This window comes from Buteo buteo, chromosome 10 (assembly GCF_964188355.1).
Source record: "Buteo buteo chromosome 10, bButBut1.hap1.1, whole genome shotgun sequence".
NCBI lineage: Eukaryota > Metazoa > Chordata > Aves > Accipitriformes > Accipitridae > Buteo > Buteo buteo.
Window position 1 is genome coordinate 32,276,155 of NC_134180.1, and position 16,522 is coordinate 32,292,676.

The 16,522-nt window shown below is 42.0% G+C and overlaps 1 protein-coding gene across 6 annotated transcripts in view; it reads left to right on the plus strand.

Moving 5' to 3' along the window:
- The window catches only part of PTPRF (protein tyrosine phosphatase receptor type F), a 393,406-nt gene that overhangs the window by 176,113 nt on the left and 200,771 nt on the right, over positions 1–16,522 (plus strand). The gene's annotated exons all lie outside the window — the stretch shown is intronic.

The window sequence follows — 16,522 nt, forward strand, 5'->3', positions numbered from 1 at the left end:
CAAAACCACTTGTCTCCTCTTAAATTCCTGAAGTTAAAGAACTTGAAAATCCAGCTGCAAGCATTGAGTATTTACTTAGAATATACTGACTGAGAAGTTAATATATTTTTCTCCGATTTTATATTGAAAGTTAACAGAAGGATAGAAAAAGCAAGTTCTAGGAAGTGAGCAACACTACTAGTGCTTTGCTACAGCTTCCTCCAGATAATGGCCCTTTTAAAACCTCCTAATGGAGTGTTTTCCTTGTTTCTTTCATAAATTGAATGGGCTTCTCAATGTAAACACCACCACCCCCCACCACCACCAAAAAACCTCGGGTTTGCAGTACTTCTGAGTCATTTAGATACAGTCTCTTTAAATCATGCCAAAATGGCAACAAACCTAGATTTTAAGGAAACTTCAGAATTCTAAAAAAGGAATTGCAGAGCAGGTGTCCCAAGCAGCTGAGGTCTGTTTCCTCAATGAAATGACGAGCAAAGAACTGGGAGAGAGAAGGAGTCTAAAAGAATATACCCTTCTCCTTAATCCTGCCTATCAACTCCCAAATTGAGGCTTCTCTTTCCTGTGCAACTGCGAACTCGCACTTGGAAAGCAATGAAGCAGCAATGAAGTTGTTGTGTCCTCCTTCCCTTCTGTAGCACATTTGACAATGTGTGACAGTCCTGCATTCAATTTAAGCTGTTTAGCAATCAGCATTCTGACTGGTCTGTTCAAGAATCATTATTCCAAGAAAGAAAAAGGGACCCCAAATCCCCATGTCCAAAAAGGAGATAAGAATTGGAAAGGCATCTCTGGAGTTTTTCTGGAGTTCCTAGGTCTGTGGTAGAGACGTGCAGTCCTTCTGCCCTGGCTTTCCCAGCCACTTCAGCTGCGCTGCCATCCAGGAGGGAGTCCATGAAGTGTGTGCTTGGTTGCAAGCCAGCCCATCAGTGCCTAATGGCATTATGTGCAGTGTGGATATACTCAGGAATGGCTGTAGATGAATTACATACATGGATGCCTGTTAATACAGTAAGAACAACACTAATATTGTTCTATGTAATTTATTTCATGAAGTTCACTTATTCATAGGTGAAGCACCAAATTAGCAAAACAAAAGTGGCTGGTAATATTATTAATAACGATCGCAGCAGGCTGAAAGATAAATCCCTGTCTGCTGCAGTGCCACTGCTGAATTTATAATACTTTGAATGGGGCTTTCTAATACTTGGTATTTTAAACACTGGCCTCTGAAATGTGATTTGATGCAACTCAATGAAAACACTTAATAGCTTTTAAAACGCAGTCACCTGGAATAGGAGGCTGTATTTCCTTATGGTGGTGGACCAGTGTGTCACTTCTCTCCAGGATGTGGCAGTGTGATGGCTTCACAACGCCAAGACAGTTGGAAATTTTAAATTAATGTGCGATTAATTTCCGTACTGTCATCATCCTTTCTCAAACCTTTAATTCATATGCCAGCTTTATCACCAGTAATAGTGGGAAAATGCTTGGCTGAAGGAAATGTGCATCTCAGATTATGACTGGTGCTGTTGGGTGATTTCAGCACTTTGCAAATCGTGTTGTCAGCCTTGTTTTTATGGTCTAAGCACAGAGAATGTGGGCAGCTGCTGTTGTGCTGGTGGGCTTGTTCTCCCAGATTACAGTTCATCTTTTGCTTTTCTACCTTTATCTCACTTTTAATTATCTGAGGTTATATTATATCAGCTGAATTGCATATTTTGTATGACTCTACAGCATAGTTCCTAATTTGCACAATAAACATGCCTTTGAGGCTTCTGGCTAATTACAAATAAACTTTTGTTCATTCCATAACCATGTTTAAAGTGGAGATCTGGACATGCACTTGCATATAAAAGTGCAAGTGCAGGTTTCTAAGCAGCCTTGTTAACAAACACTTTCTGCATGTGATAAGAGAACTGCAAGTTTTCTTGAAACTTGGAAATCGTATGTCATGAGGACATTGTAGATGTGATCTTATAAATTAAACTATGACTGAACAGTTTCTTGTTAATTCTATATAATTTAAGCTGAACCAAAAGCCATATTCAGCTGCATAACTTAAAAAAAAAGGGGGGGAGGGAGAAGAAAAGGTTGATGATCAGCTGATGAATGGTAATCTCAAGATGCCCAAACACAAATACATGCTTTTTCTTGGTTTTCAATAAGATGGTGGTGATAAAGTATTATGGATTCTACCAGAAGAGAGTATGAAGCAGAATTCAAAGAAACCTCATAAGAATCAACATGCAATATATCTTTTCTTTTTTCTTTTCTCTCCTTTTTTTTTTAAAGAGGAGATCTTTAGTCTGTGAAGTCTCACAGGGGTTATATAAGACAGAAAACACTTTACCGTTATTAAGAAGGGGCTAAAGATGATCTGAGGTATACATTGGGGGAAAGAGAGAAAAGGGATAGAGATGGAATGGAACCCTTTTCAGCTAAAGGATCATGTTAGCATACAAACAAGTGGGTATAACTGACAACAAATAACTTTAAAAACCACAATCTGTTTTCCTGCTGATGTTTCCGTGACCATAATTTTGGAACAGTCTTCCAGTAAGAGAAGTGTGGCTGAAACTCAAACCTATTTTAAGATGGTGCGTGATCCATTTACAAAAGAGGTTGTGCAGTGCAGCCCTTGTGAGGCTGAAGGACAGGACTCCACTTCGGAGAGCACGTACCAGCCTTCTGTGCCTGTATGTTTTGGCTGTCCTATGTCATGCTTGCTCTGACAGGCTCCAGCGCTCGGTTGCTGCTGCTTAGTGTTTCTATTTCAAATTCTTCTTTGATAATGGTGACAGGCAGCAACCCGTTTGATACCCTGTTGGAGTAACTAATTCCAACTCAGCAAATGGGGAACCCCCTTTGATAAACATTTATTCCTGGAGAACACAAGCGGAGTTGGCAGGCACCTACCTTCAAGTCAGTCTTTAAAACATAACATGAAAATCAAAGTTTGGTGATAGGCAGGGGATTATTCCTGCATGGGTAATTCTTAAGCAAGATCCATTTGCCTATGTACAGGTATGCTATCCTCACCGTTAATAGAGCTGAGCGACTAATAAAATTCACTTGAGGCAGGCGTAATTGGACAGGCTCTTTTGTCTCATCCTGTTCTTTCTAGGCTGTGATACGATTTAGCGATGTGCTGACTTGCAGTAGGTAAGGAAGGCTGCCGTTCTTTCAAGCTTCAGATTCACATACAGATTTGTGTTTCACCCTGGTGTACGTCCTTCATGAATATACTGGGATGTCAGATCCCTGAGGTGGAAACAGTGCCTTCTTTCTCACGGATGTAAAACCTGAGAAGCACAGTTAGCTCATACTGAGGTAGCTTGTCATCCTCTTTGCTGGTATGGATTTTAGTTCAGCAAATCGAGTGTGAAGCTGGGAACCTTGGGACTCGGTCAACAGAACAGGGATGAGTGAGGGAGACTTAGACGCAGCACTCTAAAAGACAGATCTGTTTTCTATTATAAATACATCCTGTGTAGTCTCCACAAAGAGCTTAAAAGCAAGCTGAACCTTGCAGGTTTGACATCTGTGTGCATGTCCTTTAAGCTTGTAGCATGTGATAGTTTTGTCTAGCAGTGAGAATGAAAGTAAGTGATGCAGGCAAACACTAAGTATGGCAAATCTCTGTAAGCAGCATACTTTAGTGCTCTGTCATGGCACCTGCAGCCTTCCACGTTTTTGCAAGTCTCAGGGGTAAACATCTTTCCAGGCTGCAAAAGTCAGTGTTGAGGGCTGGTATCGCCAGTTCTGAGTTTTCCCCTGATGGGCTCATCCTGGTGAATGTATGGCAAGGAGTCAACAGTGGAACAGCCACTCGCAGTTCCTGGCTACCCTCTGCGATCGTGTGAATCTTGCATGAAATTGGGACTTGCTGCTGACATGAGGAGAAATGTGGGAGAAGATGCTGGAGGTCTGGGTTGAGGGACAAGCCAGAACTACTTGTGAGTAGGTCATGGATAAAATATGAAGAACATATTTGAGTGAAGATGTATGAGACAACACAAAAAGAAAAACTACAGGAGCTACTGGATGCTTTTCATTGTTCATAGACATTCCCAGTCTTTTTACTGATCTCCTGCTTAATGCCAGCTTGGTAAACATTACTCTTTTAGGCACTATGCCAGCCTGTGTGGCTCATGTCTGACCATGTATGAACTGAGCAGTAAGGTTCTTCACAGAGAAGGCAGCTGCTGAAGTGTACCCAGCCTGAAAGCCCATGTCAGGGATGCCTGTTTCTTTGGTTTTAGTCATGTGCTGTAACTCCCTGCCACCAGTTTCTATTAGATTTTGGTCTGCTCATGTCCCACCAGCTACTGCAGGAGTTCATGTCACAGTAAGGTCTGTGACCTGCAGCACAGCTCCATGGCGAGCAAGGAACATGTCCTCCTAAACCAGCGTGGATTTTACTTCTGGTGCTTTTAACTAGGGAAGTTTGTTTCTGGGTAGCAGGCAGCGTTTCTGGCTTTGTGAGGATAAAATACACTGTCTCAAATACCACCTCCTTGGTGGAATATATGTGCTGCCTTGCCAAGATACCTACTGCAATGGTGACATTAACTGGTTTTCCCTTTTCCCAGAGACACAGATATTGTCAGAGGTGCTGAAGAAAGAGATAATGCATGACATAGAAGAAATAGCTCCTTTAGACAGATTCAGTCCCTTCAGAGCGGCACACTGTCACATAGCCTGTAGAGTAACTGTGGTGCTGGGCTCCCCAGCAGCCCCCATGCACAAAGCACCTGCAGGGGTGACTCCTCGGTCCTCCAGGTCCTGCGTGCAGCCTTTGCTCTTCAGCACATGCTCCAGCCTGTACACAAGTCCCAGGCCAGCTCTGGAAATTCAAATTCAGCACCTTGTAGTTCCAGTACATTATGTTCTGGGCTTCAGGATAGACCTGGTGGCCACAGCATTTTTCACAGCGTGGCAAACAGTAACTTCTCCATGTAGACCACAGCTTTCTGCATTTCTTGCAACTCTATGCATAATCAGGTGAAATCGAGTAAAAGTTGGTGCAGGTAAAAGGCCACAAAACCTCAAATATGGAACCATGCCTGGTAGCTGGAGATTTGAAGAGTTTAGTTTGGAAACAGTTAGAGGCTGACCTGATCATCTACACAGAGAAAAGTTATTAAAGTGAAAAGAGCTTTTCATTTTATCTGTGAAATTCATAACACAGCAAGGAATGGATGCTAGAAAAATTAAACCAAGAATGCAACAACCATGAAGGTGATTAATTTTGATGCCTTTCTAGAAGTCAGCCCTTGCTGAACCAGAAGGTGGAGGAGGGGACTGGGCACCTTCTGGGATGAAGCGCCTGCCCTGCTTTGTGTACTGAGCAGGGCTGGACTGCAGTGGCTGTAAAACTGCAAACCTCTGGCATGTGTCACTTGTCGTCTGTACTGTGGCGTTCAGACACTCAATATTGATGTTGGATGGAGTCAGATGTTTTCCACATACATACAGAGCCATTTTCGGAAAACTTGGGGGCAGTTCACGGACAGGAGACAGCGGCTCCCGGAGCTTCCCCAGCTCCACTACTGACTGCACCAAGGTCAGCATGCAGCTGGTGCTGTGCAGCACGGCCTCAGCGCTCCCTTTTGGTTCTTGTCTTTCCGCTGTGGAGGACTGGAATTGCTCAGCAGCCCTCTGCCAGTGCAGTCCTGCTGCCAGGCAGAGGTGGCAGCCCTGGCATTGAAAGAAACTCTGCTCAAATGGCTTTTGAGCTGTGCATGGCTCTGTGCCTTCATTTAGCCACTGCTGAAATACATCATTATGGGGAAGAAATGCTGCCCAGCGTCTCCCAGAAGCATTGACCCTCTCCATCCAGGCTTCTCAAGGAGTCTGTCTTGGAGGAAACCTTTTAATGGGGAACTATTCCTGTTTCTTGGGGAAATTCAAGTAAGATTGAGCAAAATAGAGTAACTTTTTTTTTACATTTGAGACTATATTGCTCAGGTGCCTAGCTACCTGCTGAAATTTTTTACACTCTGGTAAACATTTAAATGTGGAAATTACATTTCTTGGTTTTCTGCAGACTGTACTACAGATGCTGAATGATAAAATAGCTGATGCAAATAGGAAAAAAATTCACTGGTGTAATAGAAATGCCAGAGTGCGCTCGTTATCATTAAGCAGAAAGTTTTCCTCCTCACCAGGTAGATGAGGCAGAAATTTGGTTCATTACTGAGAGGAGGACAGAACAACGTACGGTGGCATTAAAATGAAATGCAGGTCCCTCAGCAAAGGCCTTCCAGAGAGCCTGGGATGCCTTTGCTTTAGTAACAGATATTGTGAAGAGATCGCTTACTCTGGCTCCCAGTTCTATTAAAATCATTGTACTGTGCTCTCTGTTTACAAAATAAGGTTTACACTCACTTTTAATTCTTAAAAGCAGAGGAGAAACCTGAGCTTGGCAAAGCCTTTTGAACTGCTGAATCAAGGACTAGCTGCTTGCAAAAAGGGATTAAAACCTTTTAATCCTTTTGTATAAAAGAATATGGTGTTTAATGTGGTAGGCATGCTGGCAAAATTAATTTTCATGTTTTTTCAAGCACAAGATTTCAGTTCTGTCTTTGTTTCCTGGTCCTGCATATCTTACGAGTTCTTTACGCTATGCAATACACTTTATTAACTTTGAAGTTTTGAAGAAATTTGCAAATAACAAAATGCAGATTTGGAAGGAAAAGTAAGTTCCTAGGAGCAGGCACAGCTGTTACGTACTGCCTCAGGCAGTGTTGTGATGACTGATTTCAGAGCCCAGTAGCTGGCATTATTGTTCTCTTGTCCGTTGTACGTATTCTGTGCGAGAGAGAGGAGGCCTGAATTCAGGTACTGAATTTTGTGTATGATTAAATGAATGTTCTATATGTATGCCTTTGAAAGCCCTTAAGTGAATGTTGTGTAAATGCTGATAATTGGAGGCAGTCTCCTTGCAATCCTTTCTCAAGCTAAATAAGGTCTAAGGCCAAAGGCCCTAATGTTTAATTGTATTAAACACAGAAGCTGAAAAATTTATTAACTTAGAAAGTGTGTATTACCAAGTTAATTGGAAGTGCCTTTAAGCTATTACCAGGTGGAAATTTGACTTCAGGTTTCTATTTTAAATTAAAGCAAAGCAGAAAACCATTATGTGAGGCTGCTGGAAGGTCTGCAGTTAGAGCAGTGCTTCTCTGCTCTCCCTTGTTTTTCTACTCTGTATAATACTTAGTATAAATGCTGGGGAGTTAGAATTGAAAGCTAAACCCATATATAGGGGTCTGGCTTTTCCCCAAGATATGTGGCAAGCTGCACACATAGGCTGTGGATGCTCTAGGGAGACGTAAAAGCAGGAGGGGAAATGAAGACGACCTCAGGTTCTAGAAGGATGTCTTTCTGGTCTGGTTTTCTGCTTTGTTTTTAATCAGTATTCCTTAGTTGTATGCAGGACTGCTTTGTGCTTCTCGGCATATTTTTCTTTTTCCAGTTACATGTTACTTCAGTTATAAGAAGCAATTGTAAGAATGGTGTCATAGTAGAGAGGTTGATTTATAATTTTTTTTTTTCTCCCTTCCCTGGCATACAAAAAACTTTAAAAAAACCCATGGACAAGAGTCAATCCCAGCACAGGGATTAGCCAGGGTTAGGGATTTTCTTACTAAGATGTAAAGCAGCTCACACTGTTAACCAGCCAGGCACTTTGAGAAAGACATTGCAATTACAACAGCCTTGAAAAATAACGGAGAAAATTTGCCACCCTGTGCGCAAAATCTGTAGACACCCTGCAGATATGATATGAAGAGAAACCACCTCCCCATTGCGTTAAGGTCTAAGTTGCCTGCCTAAAACTCTCTCCACAAATAAATCGGCACCCAGAACGTTCAGCATCGCTGAGTGACTTGCACAGCGCCCTTGTGTGATGGCTGCCTGAGACAACTCTGTTTCAGTATCATGTCAGTTAATTTTAGGCGTTTAAACTCTTTCAACAATTTCTATGATTCATAAAGAGACAGAATTAGAAATTTACTGATGTGCAATAGCATGATGACAGGCTGTTGCTGTAGTTTATTAATATTCAGTAATCGTGGCCTTAATGAGTGAACCAATGGGTTCTAACCCATATTTCTGTGGAATAAGCAGGTTTATCCAAACATCAGCATTTAACAGTGGACACCCAGTTTCTACTGGTGAAGGGCTGGTTTATGTATAACTGTCCAGATACTGACCAGAAGTACACAGGACACATGAGGTTTTAAGATGTTTCTTTAAGAAGAAATTTTAAAATATTCAATTTTGACTTGAAGACTATTTAATGTTTTCTATCAAATTTAGTAAGTATAAATCCTGTATTAGCAAAAGGGAAAAGAGGGCTTGAAAATGCTGGTCTGGGTGGGAAGGTTCCTACCTGTGTGCAGAGACACCTCAGCCCTGTCCAAGGCTTTGCCTTTAGACTGGGCTTATGGTATGGAAAGAGTCTATAGAAATTGTAAGCAGCACCCATTTGTGGAGACGGAGAAGAAACAGGAATCAAAGATTATAAGAGTTTCTGAGCTTAAGTCATTACAAATGCTGATAAAATTATACATTTGACCTAACATGTACCCTTGCATTCTCCTCAATTAAACTTACTACAGATAAACAAAGCACAGTGGGTCTTGCCTGCTGAAATGAGTACCTTGCATCTTAGTTCACCCCATTTCCTTCTAGTGTTTAGGGAAAAGCACAGCCTCTGCTGTATAACTGCTTTTATTATTTTTGTAATGTAATTTTTCTACTGAAAGTTACAGAGGTCATTGAACATGTTAAAAGATCTACTTTTTAGAGTTTTGTATATTAATAATTCACTTTATTTGATTTCATTTTGTACGAACTCAAAAGGTATCTATGTAACTTCATGGAAGTCAGGAGATGAAGGTGAGGAGAAATGCAGCTTGCTTTGAGATAATGTTTGTAGATTTGATTATCACGGACAACCACACTTGAAGCTGGAAAACTCAACCACTAAAATTGGATTGAAATAGCAGAATCATTTGTCCTAGCTGTTGGGAATCTCTTAAGCATTAAAACCTAATAACAATAAGATGATAAAACAAGAGAGGAGGATGTGCAGGTAACATCAGGTAACCTGTAATTCAGAGCGATCTGAGGAATGTGTTGAATTTGGAATGCCATTTTCTGTGATTGGGATGCAGTTAAATGTTTTTTAAAGCGGGTGGGAGAAAGGGTTATGATCCATTCACTAGATAAAAAGAAAATTGTATATGTATCTGAGCATGCAAGACCCTGCTATATATATTTGCATTTGTTTAATAAGTACCTTGCACCAAGCAATAAAGGACAAAAGTTTCATTTACAAAGTGCTGTCATCTTAGTGAAATAAAACCGAAATAGGAGAAATACGGAATGAATTAGCATTGTGATTACTGAGACCTACTGATGCTTTAGTAAGCTGTTGTTAAAGAAATGTTATTACAAGGCTCAAACAGGTTCTTCCTCCTTGTAAAGTATACAGGAATTAAAAGTGCAAGTTTGAAAAATTGGATTTTGCCAAACAATATTCCTACCAATCACAAAGGGACAAGACCCACAGTTAAAGAATGGTGGGTATATTGAAAGGAAAACATAAGGACATTAAACGTAAGGATAGCTGCAGAGCCCATTGGCTTGCCTCCTGCCCTGCAGCAGATGCTTAGGAGAAAAATCATAGAGTAGGTTTCACCAGAGTATCTTTCCAGCAGCATCCATCCATGCACAGGTATCAATCATCCAAGATCATAAAGGAGACAGAGAAGGAGAAATACCCTTGCTGTATATATAAGAATGGGCCACCTCTGTCTCCTAGACCACTTTATTTCCACTTCAAAGTCAGTCATGAACATGAGAAAGTCTGTGTCGTTCTTGGTTTCTTCCCAGTGTTATAACAACTGAGCCACATCATCATTTTTTGCGTATTCATCCTGACAGCAGCCATGTGATAACAGCAGGTGAGTTTTACAGTGGAAGCTGAGGCACAGTTGTGCCTTGGCATATGTGACAGGGAAGGTTAAAGGGAGGGTTTTAAACCTGAATGTCCCAATTTCCAGACTCAAGAACTATTCCCATTGTGATCTTTTCGTGCTTGTGTCAATAACTTCTTTCAATTCATTTAGCCCAGGCACCTGAATAAGGTTACCCATGTATGCCTATTGTATGTGCTTATCTAGTTCATCTCATATCACAACTGTAACTTTTTCCTTCACAAAGGAGAGACTACTTTCAATCTTTATTTAGCCCAAGTCATAAAAGCTTTCAGATAAAAATACAAGCTCCCCTCTCCTACAACGCTGGTCTTATTTTTGGCTGCCCTTCTATTTAGAACAGTGGGCACTTGTAGCATGAGGACAGAGATATTTTTCTTTAAAATCTCTCGCAGCAGGTGAGTGTTCATAGAACACTTAATTGAAGACATGTGTTTAATAATTCATTTTTCTCAAACCTGTATGCAACTCTTTGGAATAATAGCATCCACAAGAACAGGAGGAGCAGTATGATTGCCAGTTTCTGAATTAAAATTTTTGGATGAGGTATATTTGATGTGGGTGCTAAATACTGAAAAAGCATCAGGATTCAATTTAATTTTCCCATTTTTTTTAAGAAACCATCTAATGATGGGTCTTTGAAATAAAACAAGTTAATATTTGGGTATATGAAGCATATTTATGTCGGCATATATTATGTTTCAGCCACTTGAAATTTTTGGCACTTAAAAAATTACAAGGAAGCATCTTTTATGTGACTGGTATGTGCTTAATGTGTAGCAAAATACGAGGATCTATGCTAAATATACATGACTAAGCATGATTTTTCAAGGCTCTGGCTGGTATTCAACTCAGGTAATGCAGATCATATGTTACTTCTCAATGGCCATGGTTCACATAAAAGACACCTTGGCAAGTTAGAGGGAGGCTATACCTCTGTGCCTCAGCCTTGAAGGAAATCTGGCAAAAGAGACTTTTCTTCCTGGGAAAGTCCTTTGGGTTCACTGGGAAGCTGCACAGCCTAAAACAACACGTGTGATGAAGTGACTCTGAACTGCTCTGATGAAGAAAGGAAAACCTGAAAAAGAGAACTGGAATGTTACTAGTGTTCTAGGAAGTGTTTGGTAGGGCAGATTTTAAAATAGCTGCTGAGATGGTTTTCTGAATAGCAGAGAACAACAGTGATTTTATATATAAAATACGGGTGAGAGAGATGCATCTTCGTGGTTGGCTGTCTCTCACTTTGAGTTGCCCTACAGGAAGGCTGTGTCAGTGGCTCTCCAGTAGACCAGAGATTCTGCCTTTGAGAGCTTCAGGTTCCCCTCCCAAACCCATCACTTTTGCTTTTGCTGGGGAGGGTAGACAAGAGCCTTACTGATTAGTGCATACCTAACTTGTCTGCTCACGCTTCTCTCTCTGGATTTCTGTACAATGTTCTTGTGGACCTCTTAAAATGTAATTCAAGGGGGCATTTCTTTTGAAAGCATCACACACCCTAGCTCAGCCCAGGACTCTGCATGAGTTTGCTGCTGTTTTCCAGCACAGTGAAGTACTTGCATGTGCCTAAATCTCTGCCAGTATCTCTTCCACACCATGAGGCCCTCCTTGTGATTCACTTTATAGGATTATCCAGGAATCTGTGCTTGCTCAACAAGTGACTTTTTCAACACTATCAACTGTCAAAGGAAAGTCGTTTCCTTCTGAAATGTCTTTTTCTTTTAAAAAAGAAGTTTCTCAATGGAGAGCATGTCTGAGCAAGTTGTTATTTTTCAGCCCCCAGCCAAATAAGATGAAGCCTGTTTCTTTCTCTTGTAAGAAAATATTTTTCGTGGTCTTCCTCCTCAGAACTGTGTTGTTCCCATAAGCTCTCTAGAATAATTTAGTTTTGAGCAAAGACCGAACAGGGAAAATTTCAGCCAAGAAGGTGAAAGTTTACCCATTCTTCTGCCTGAAGCTTCTGAGTGAATAGAAATGATGATAGCAGTAATTTCCACTCCCGGTGTACTGGGAACTTGGTTATGAAGTGAGGAGCAAGAATTAGTTTAGAGGGTGAGGACTGAACATGCTCCAGGGATCTGACACTGAGCAGAGAGGCTAGGGAAAGAGAGGCTGGAGTTGTTTGGACTTGGAGTTATCAAATGAGAAATACACCAGTCTGGAGTTGTTACTCCATGCGATGGAGTAAGTGAAGGTGGGCGTGATGGGTGCCCAGCCATCTGGCACCTCTCCCTGCTGTCACCCAAGACTTACTCAGGAGGTTCTGTCTCAAACTAATATTTCACAGATTTGTCTTTGGAATACAATCACTCTCTTTTTTTCTTTTTTTTTTTTTAAACTTTCAGTAAAAAAAATCTTCAGCTTTGCCTGGTCCTTAGGTCATCAGGGAAAAGACAAGTTTTCACTGCGAAACACCTATCAGTTCCTTGTATTTATTTGTAGCTTGTTTGAACAATAAACAGTTAACTTAAAACTTGGTATGCCCATAATCTCATGTGGAGAAGACTCTGGTCATTTTGAATTTAAGAACAGGGGAGAGACAAGAACTAGGTTACTGATTATAATACTGTATCTTCGGTACATCCTTATTTTTTTCTGGTTGTGTTTCTAGGGCTACCCTAAAAGTGCAAATGCTCAAAACAGGTTTAAAAAGACTGCTTGTACCATTACCTGGCCATATCCCTGGTGGTTACTACTGCCCTTTGGAGGTAACTAGTGATGTGTCCCATGGCAGCTTCCTCTGGGCAGTAGAGTTATAGAGATGTTGGTTGGAGGGGAGGTGTGGAGGTAGTCTAGTCCACTTAACACGCATTTTCCACAGACACCAACATTTTCATGGATGATGTGTTGCACTTTTGTTAGCTCTTACTGAGATAAGTTTGGGGATTTGCTTAACAGTTACCAATCAGTATAAAAATATGTATGCCCATGCCCGACTCTATTGTCCTGGGGCAAGGACTCAGGATTTTAGGTTTGCTTAATTAGTACTTTCCTTCCATTTCAAAACTTTAGGGCATACAAATGTTTAAAATGGCTGTGTAGAAATATCCTTTCCCAGACAGTGTGAGAATTTGGTTTATATACAGGTATGCTTTTGTGACCAGTCTCAGTGGATTTAGATGGTTTATGGAAATCAGTGTTGCTCAATTCAATATGCAGGGGAAAAAGATTCGTTATAACAGTGTAAATTCAAGCTGAGCAAGGTAGCAGGGTTTTCAGGTTTTACTGCAGGTGAACATTCAGTTTCCTTTTATTCTGGTTTTTAATAGTATTGATTTTTTTAAAATGTACAGAAGTAAGTCCTCAGTGTATGAGCTGGGGAGTAGGTGTACAGTGAGAGATATAATTGCATTGTATTCTTCAAGGACAAAAGGTTTTGGATTCTGCTGTATTTGTCATTTGAAAAATTTACACTATTTTACTAAGATCACAGAGTAAATAACAGAAAAATCAAAAAACCAAATCAACTGCCAAAATGCAATACAAGATATCAGCTCAGCACACTGCATAGCAAAACAGTCAATCACACTGCAATCACTAGCAGCTTGAACAGTAAATTAACATTTCACTGGGATAGATGAGAGGTGAATAAACACAGATATATGTAAATATAAACTAAATAGAAATAGACATGATTATAGATGAGTAAATATGTGAAATCAGCATCAGTTAAGCAAGCACACTTAATAATTGCGTGCTGTTCATGTCAGGACAATGTGCCAGAGACTGTACACAGCAGCCATCATGTCTTAAAAGACACTTTTTGGGTTCTGAGCTATTTTTGCACAGTCCTGGGGCTCCCTTGACCAAGGATGGCAAAATTCAATACACCTGTGATGAATTTCTGTGGTCAGGTCAGGTCTGCTATTTCTTCACAGAAGTTTGTTGAGGAAAGATCATGTGTATCCACTTCTGCATGTATGGTGCTGACCTTGGTGGATCCACTGTCTGCAAAGGCCTTTTGGAAGTAAAGCTGAGCAAGCAGCAGTAGTAGAGGTCCAGGCCTGCAACTTAGTGTCTCAGCTGCAACCTCCACATTACCTGGGTTCGGGGTTGGCGTGTCCCCTGGTGCCTGTGGTCCATGTGGGCGGTTGGTGGGCTCCCTAGCACACAACCGCAGTCCCCATTGAGGTCTGCTGTCCTGCTGCCTCAGGGCTGGCATGTCACCAGTCCCTCTCTGCTAAGCGTGTCCTCCGCTGGCGGTTGCTTCTCCATGTGGTGCCAACTGGTCTGACCTTGTCCTTCACTCTGAAGCTGTGGTGGGTTGACCTTGGCCGGCTGCTAGATGCCCCCCCAGCTGCAGGCTACAGGGGAATACCTGCTCCACTGCGGTGTCTCCATGGGCTGCAGGGGAGCCTCTGCTCGGGCACCCAGAGCTCCTCGTCCCCCTCTGACCTGGGTGCTCACAGGGCTGTTTGTCACACTTTTTACCTCATTCGTCACCACCGTGAGGTGTTTTGCCCCTTCTTAAACCTGTTACCGTAGAAGCACCGCCACGACGAGCTCGGCTGTGCCCTGCTGTGGGGCTGTTGTGGGACTGGCTGCGTGGAGCACGGGGCAGCCCTGACCTCTCCTCACAGAGACCCTCCTGCAGCTCACCCCAACGCCCCATACAGACAGTGGTGGTGTGCGCGTGTGAAGCAAGAAGCATCCTGGGCCGTCGGCAGTCTCCCTGGTCTGGTCCCGTCCACGCATGTTGAAGTAGGGCAGAGCCTGGCCTCTGCGCTTTGTCAAAAGCAGCAGTTGGAGCATGTCACTTGGTTGAGCTGCTGCGTGTGTTGAGTCACGCCATGCCACGCTGTTGGGGTGGTGGAGGTCTGCATGAGCAGTTAGCGTGGGCTAAACCAGAAGGCAAAACTGAGATTAAAGAGGTACCGCAGTTTTAGCAAAGTCTTCAGAGGTTGCTGTCCAAGGGCAAAGTTGCACTCCACAGCTTCAGGTGGCAGGAGCTGCTGAGGGAGAGGCGCCATCTTCCAGTGCCCCCCCAGGCTCTGTCTGATCCTGCCCTGAGCCGCTGTGCTCCCTACCCTGCTTGGGAAAGAAGAAAAAAATAATGGCTTTCTGCCAGATTAGGAGCCCAAATCTGCTCCACAGAGGCTCTGGTGACCCCCGGAGCTGCTTGTAGGGGTTTGGGCACCAGTGTCTGGAGGCAGAGAGGGGAGGCAAGGGGCACAAGGAGCAGAGCAAGGCCCCCTGCCCCCTTCAGTAGCTGCAAGCTGGCAGACTGGCTCAGCTGTAACTTGCAACTGTACCCTTAGCATTTTAGAATCATAGAATCATAGAATCATTTACATTGGAAAAGACCTTCAAGATTCATCTTTTAATCTCTTATGTGTTAGGAAAATGCATTTAAAGACTGTCTTCTTTTGGGGTCGCTGAATCTGTATCCCTCTTAGATCAGGGAAACTCAGTCCTCAGTTCATCAAAAGCTTAGCATTTAAACCACCTGGGCTTATGGATGTCACCACCCTCTCCCTCAAGGACATACTTGTGGACATGTCCAGAATGTGAAGATGTGGAACCACTGCCAGCTCCACTGGGGATGTTGGTTTGGTGTCTTGGGGTTGAACAGATGTTTCTCCTCTCACTCTTCTGCTTTCTACATCCCAGCAGCTGTCTCTGCCCCATTTATAGGTCAGGTTCATCTTCAAGGTGGTCGATCAGAATTGTATTTGAAACATGGCCTTTTTGTGACCTGTGCACTGAACGACATCATGGGTGGACTCTGTTAACTCCCTCTGTGGCATTAAATGTTTTAGTGCTTTATAGGGATATGAGATCATCAAATGCTTCTGACTTGGACAAAGCAGCGTTTCAAAATTATCCTTGGATCACATATTGCAAAATTGTCTTGTATAGTGAGGGTGAAAAAAAAAATGTTCAACCTGAATGTCTAGTTTTATCCATCCAAGTCTGTCGTGTAAATCCAGAAGACGCAACTGTATTTTCATGAAACTTCTTTTATTGATTATTAAAATGCTACATGATTTTTTTTTTATTATTTTATTTTTATTTTTGCTGAGTCTTTCAGGCCTGAATGTCACTTTGGTTTCTTTGCTGACTTTAACTTTCAGTGATTAGCTTCTTACCAAGCATAGGCCAGCCTGTGCAGGTTTCCAGATAACTTATAGACTGTAGGATTTTTATGTCAATCCACATATAAAATGAAATTAAGGGTTGTTATTTGCATACTTAAAACTGTATCTGTTAATTTTTATGAATGTCTTAACAGCTTTCAGGAAAACTAATGTCAACGTATGGTACATTTTGTACGTTTGGTGTGTCAGCTGTTCTGTAATTTCTAGTACTATGACCGTGTGATAAACCTGCAAAAATCCATTTATTAAAAAAATAAACTGTAAAAACGGTTCTAAATTGTCATATACCTGAATGAATGCCCAGGGGGCTGGGGGTAGCCCTCTATTGCCCTCATTTACAGGGAAGCCAGATGGACTTTATTCATTTCAGGAAAAAAAGGTACTCAAGCAGAAACTCTGCTTGTCATGTTGCAGTCT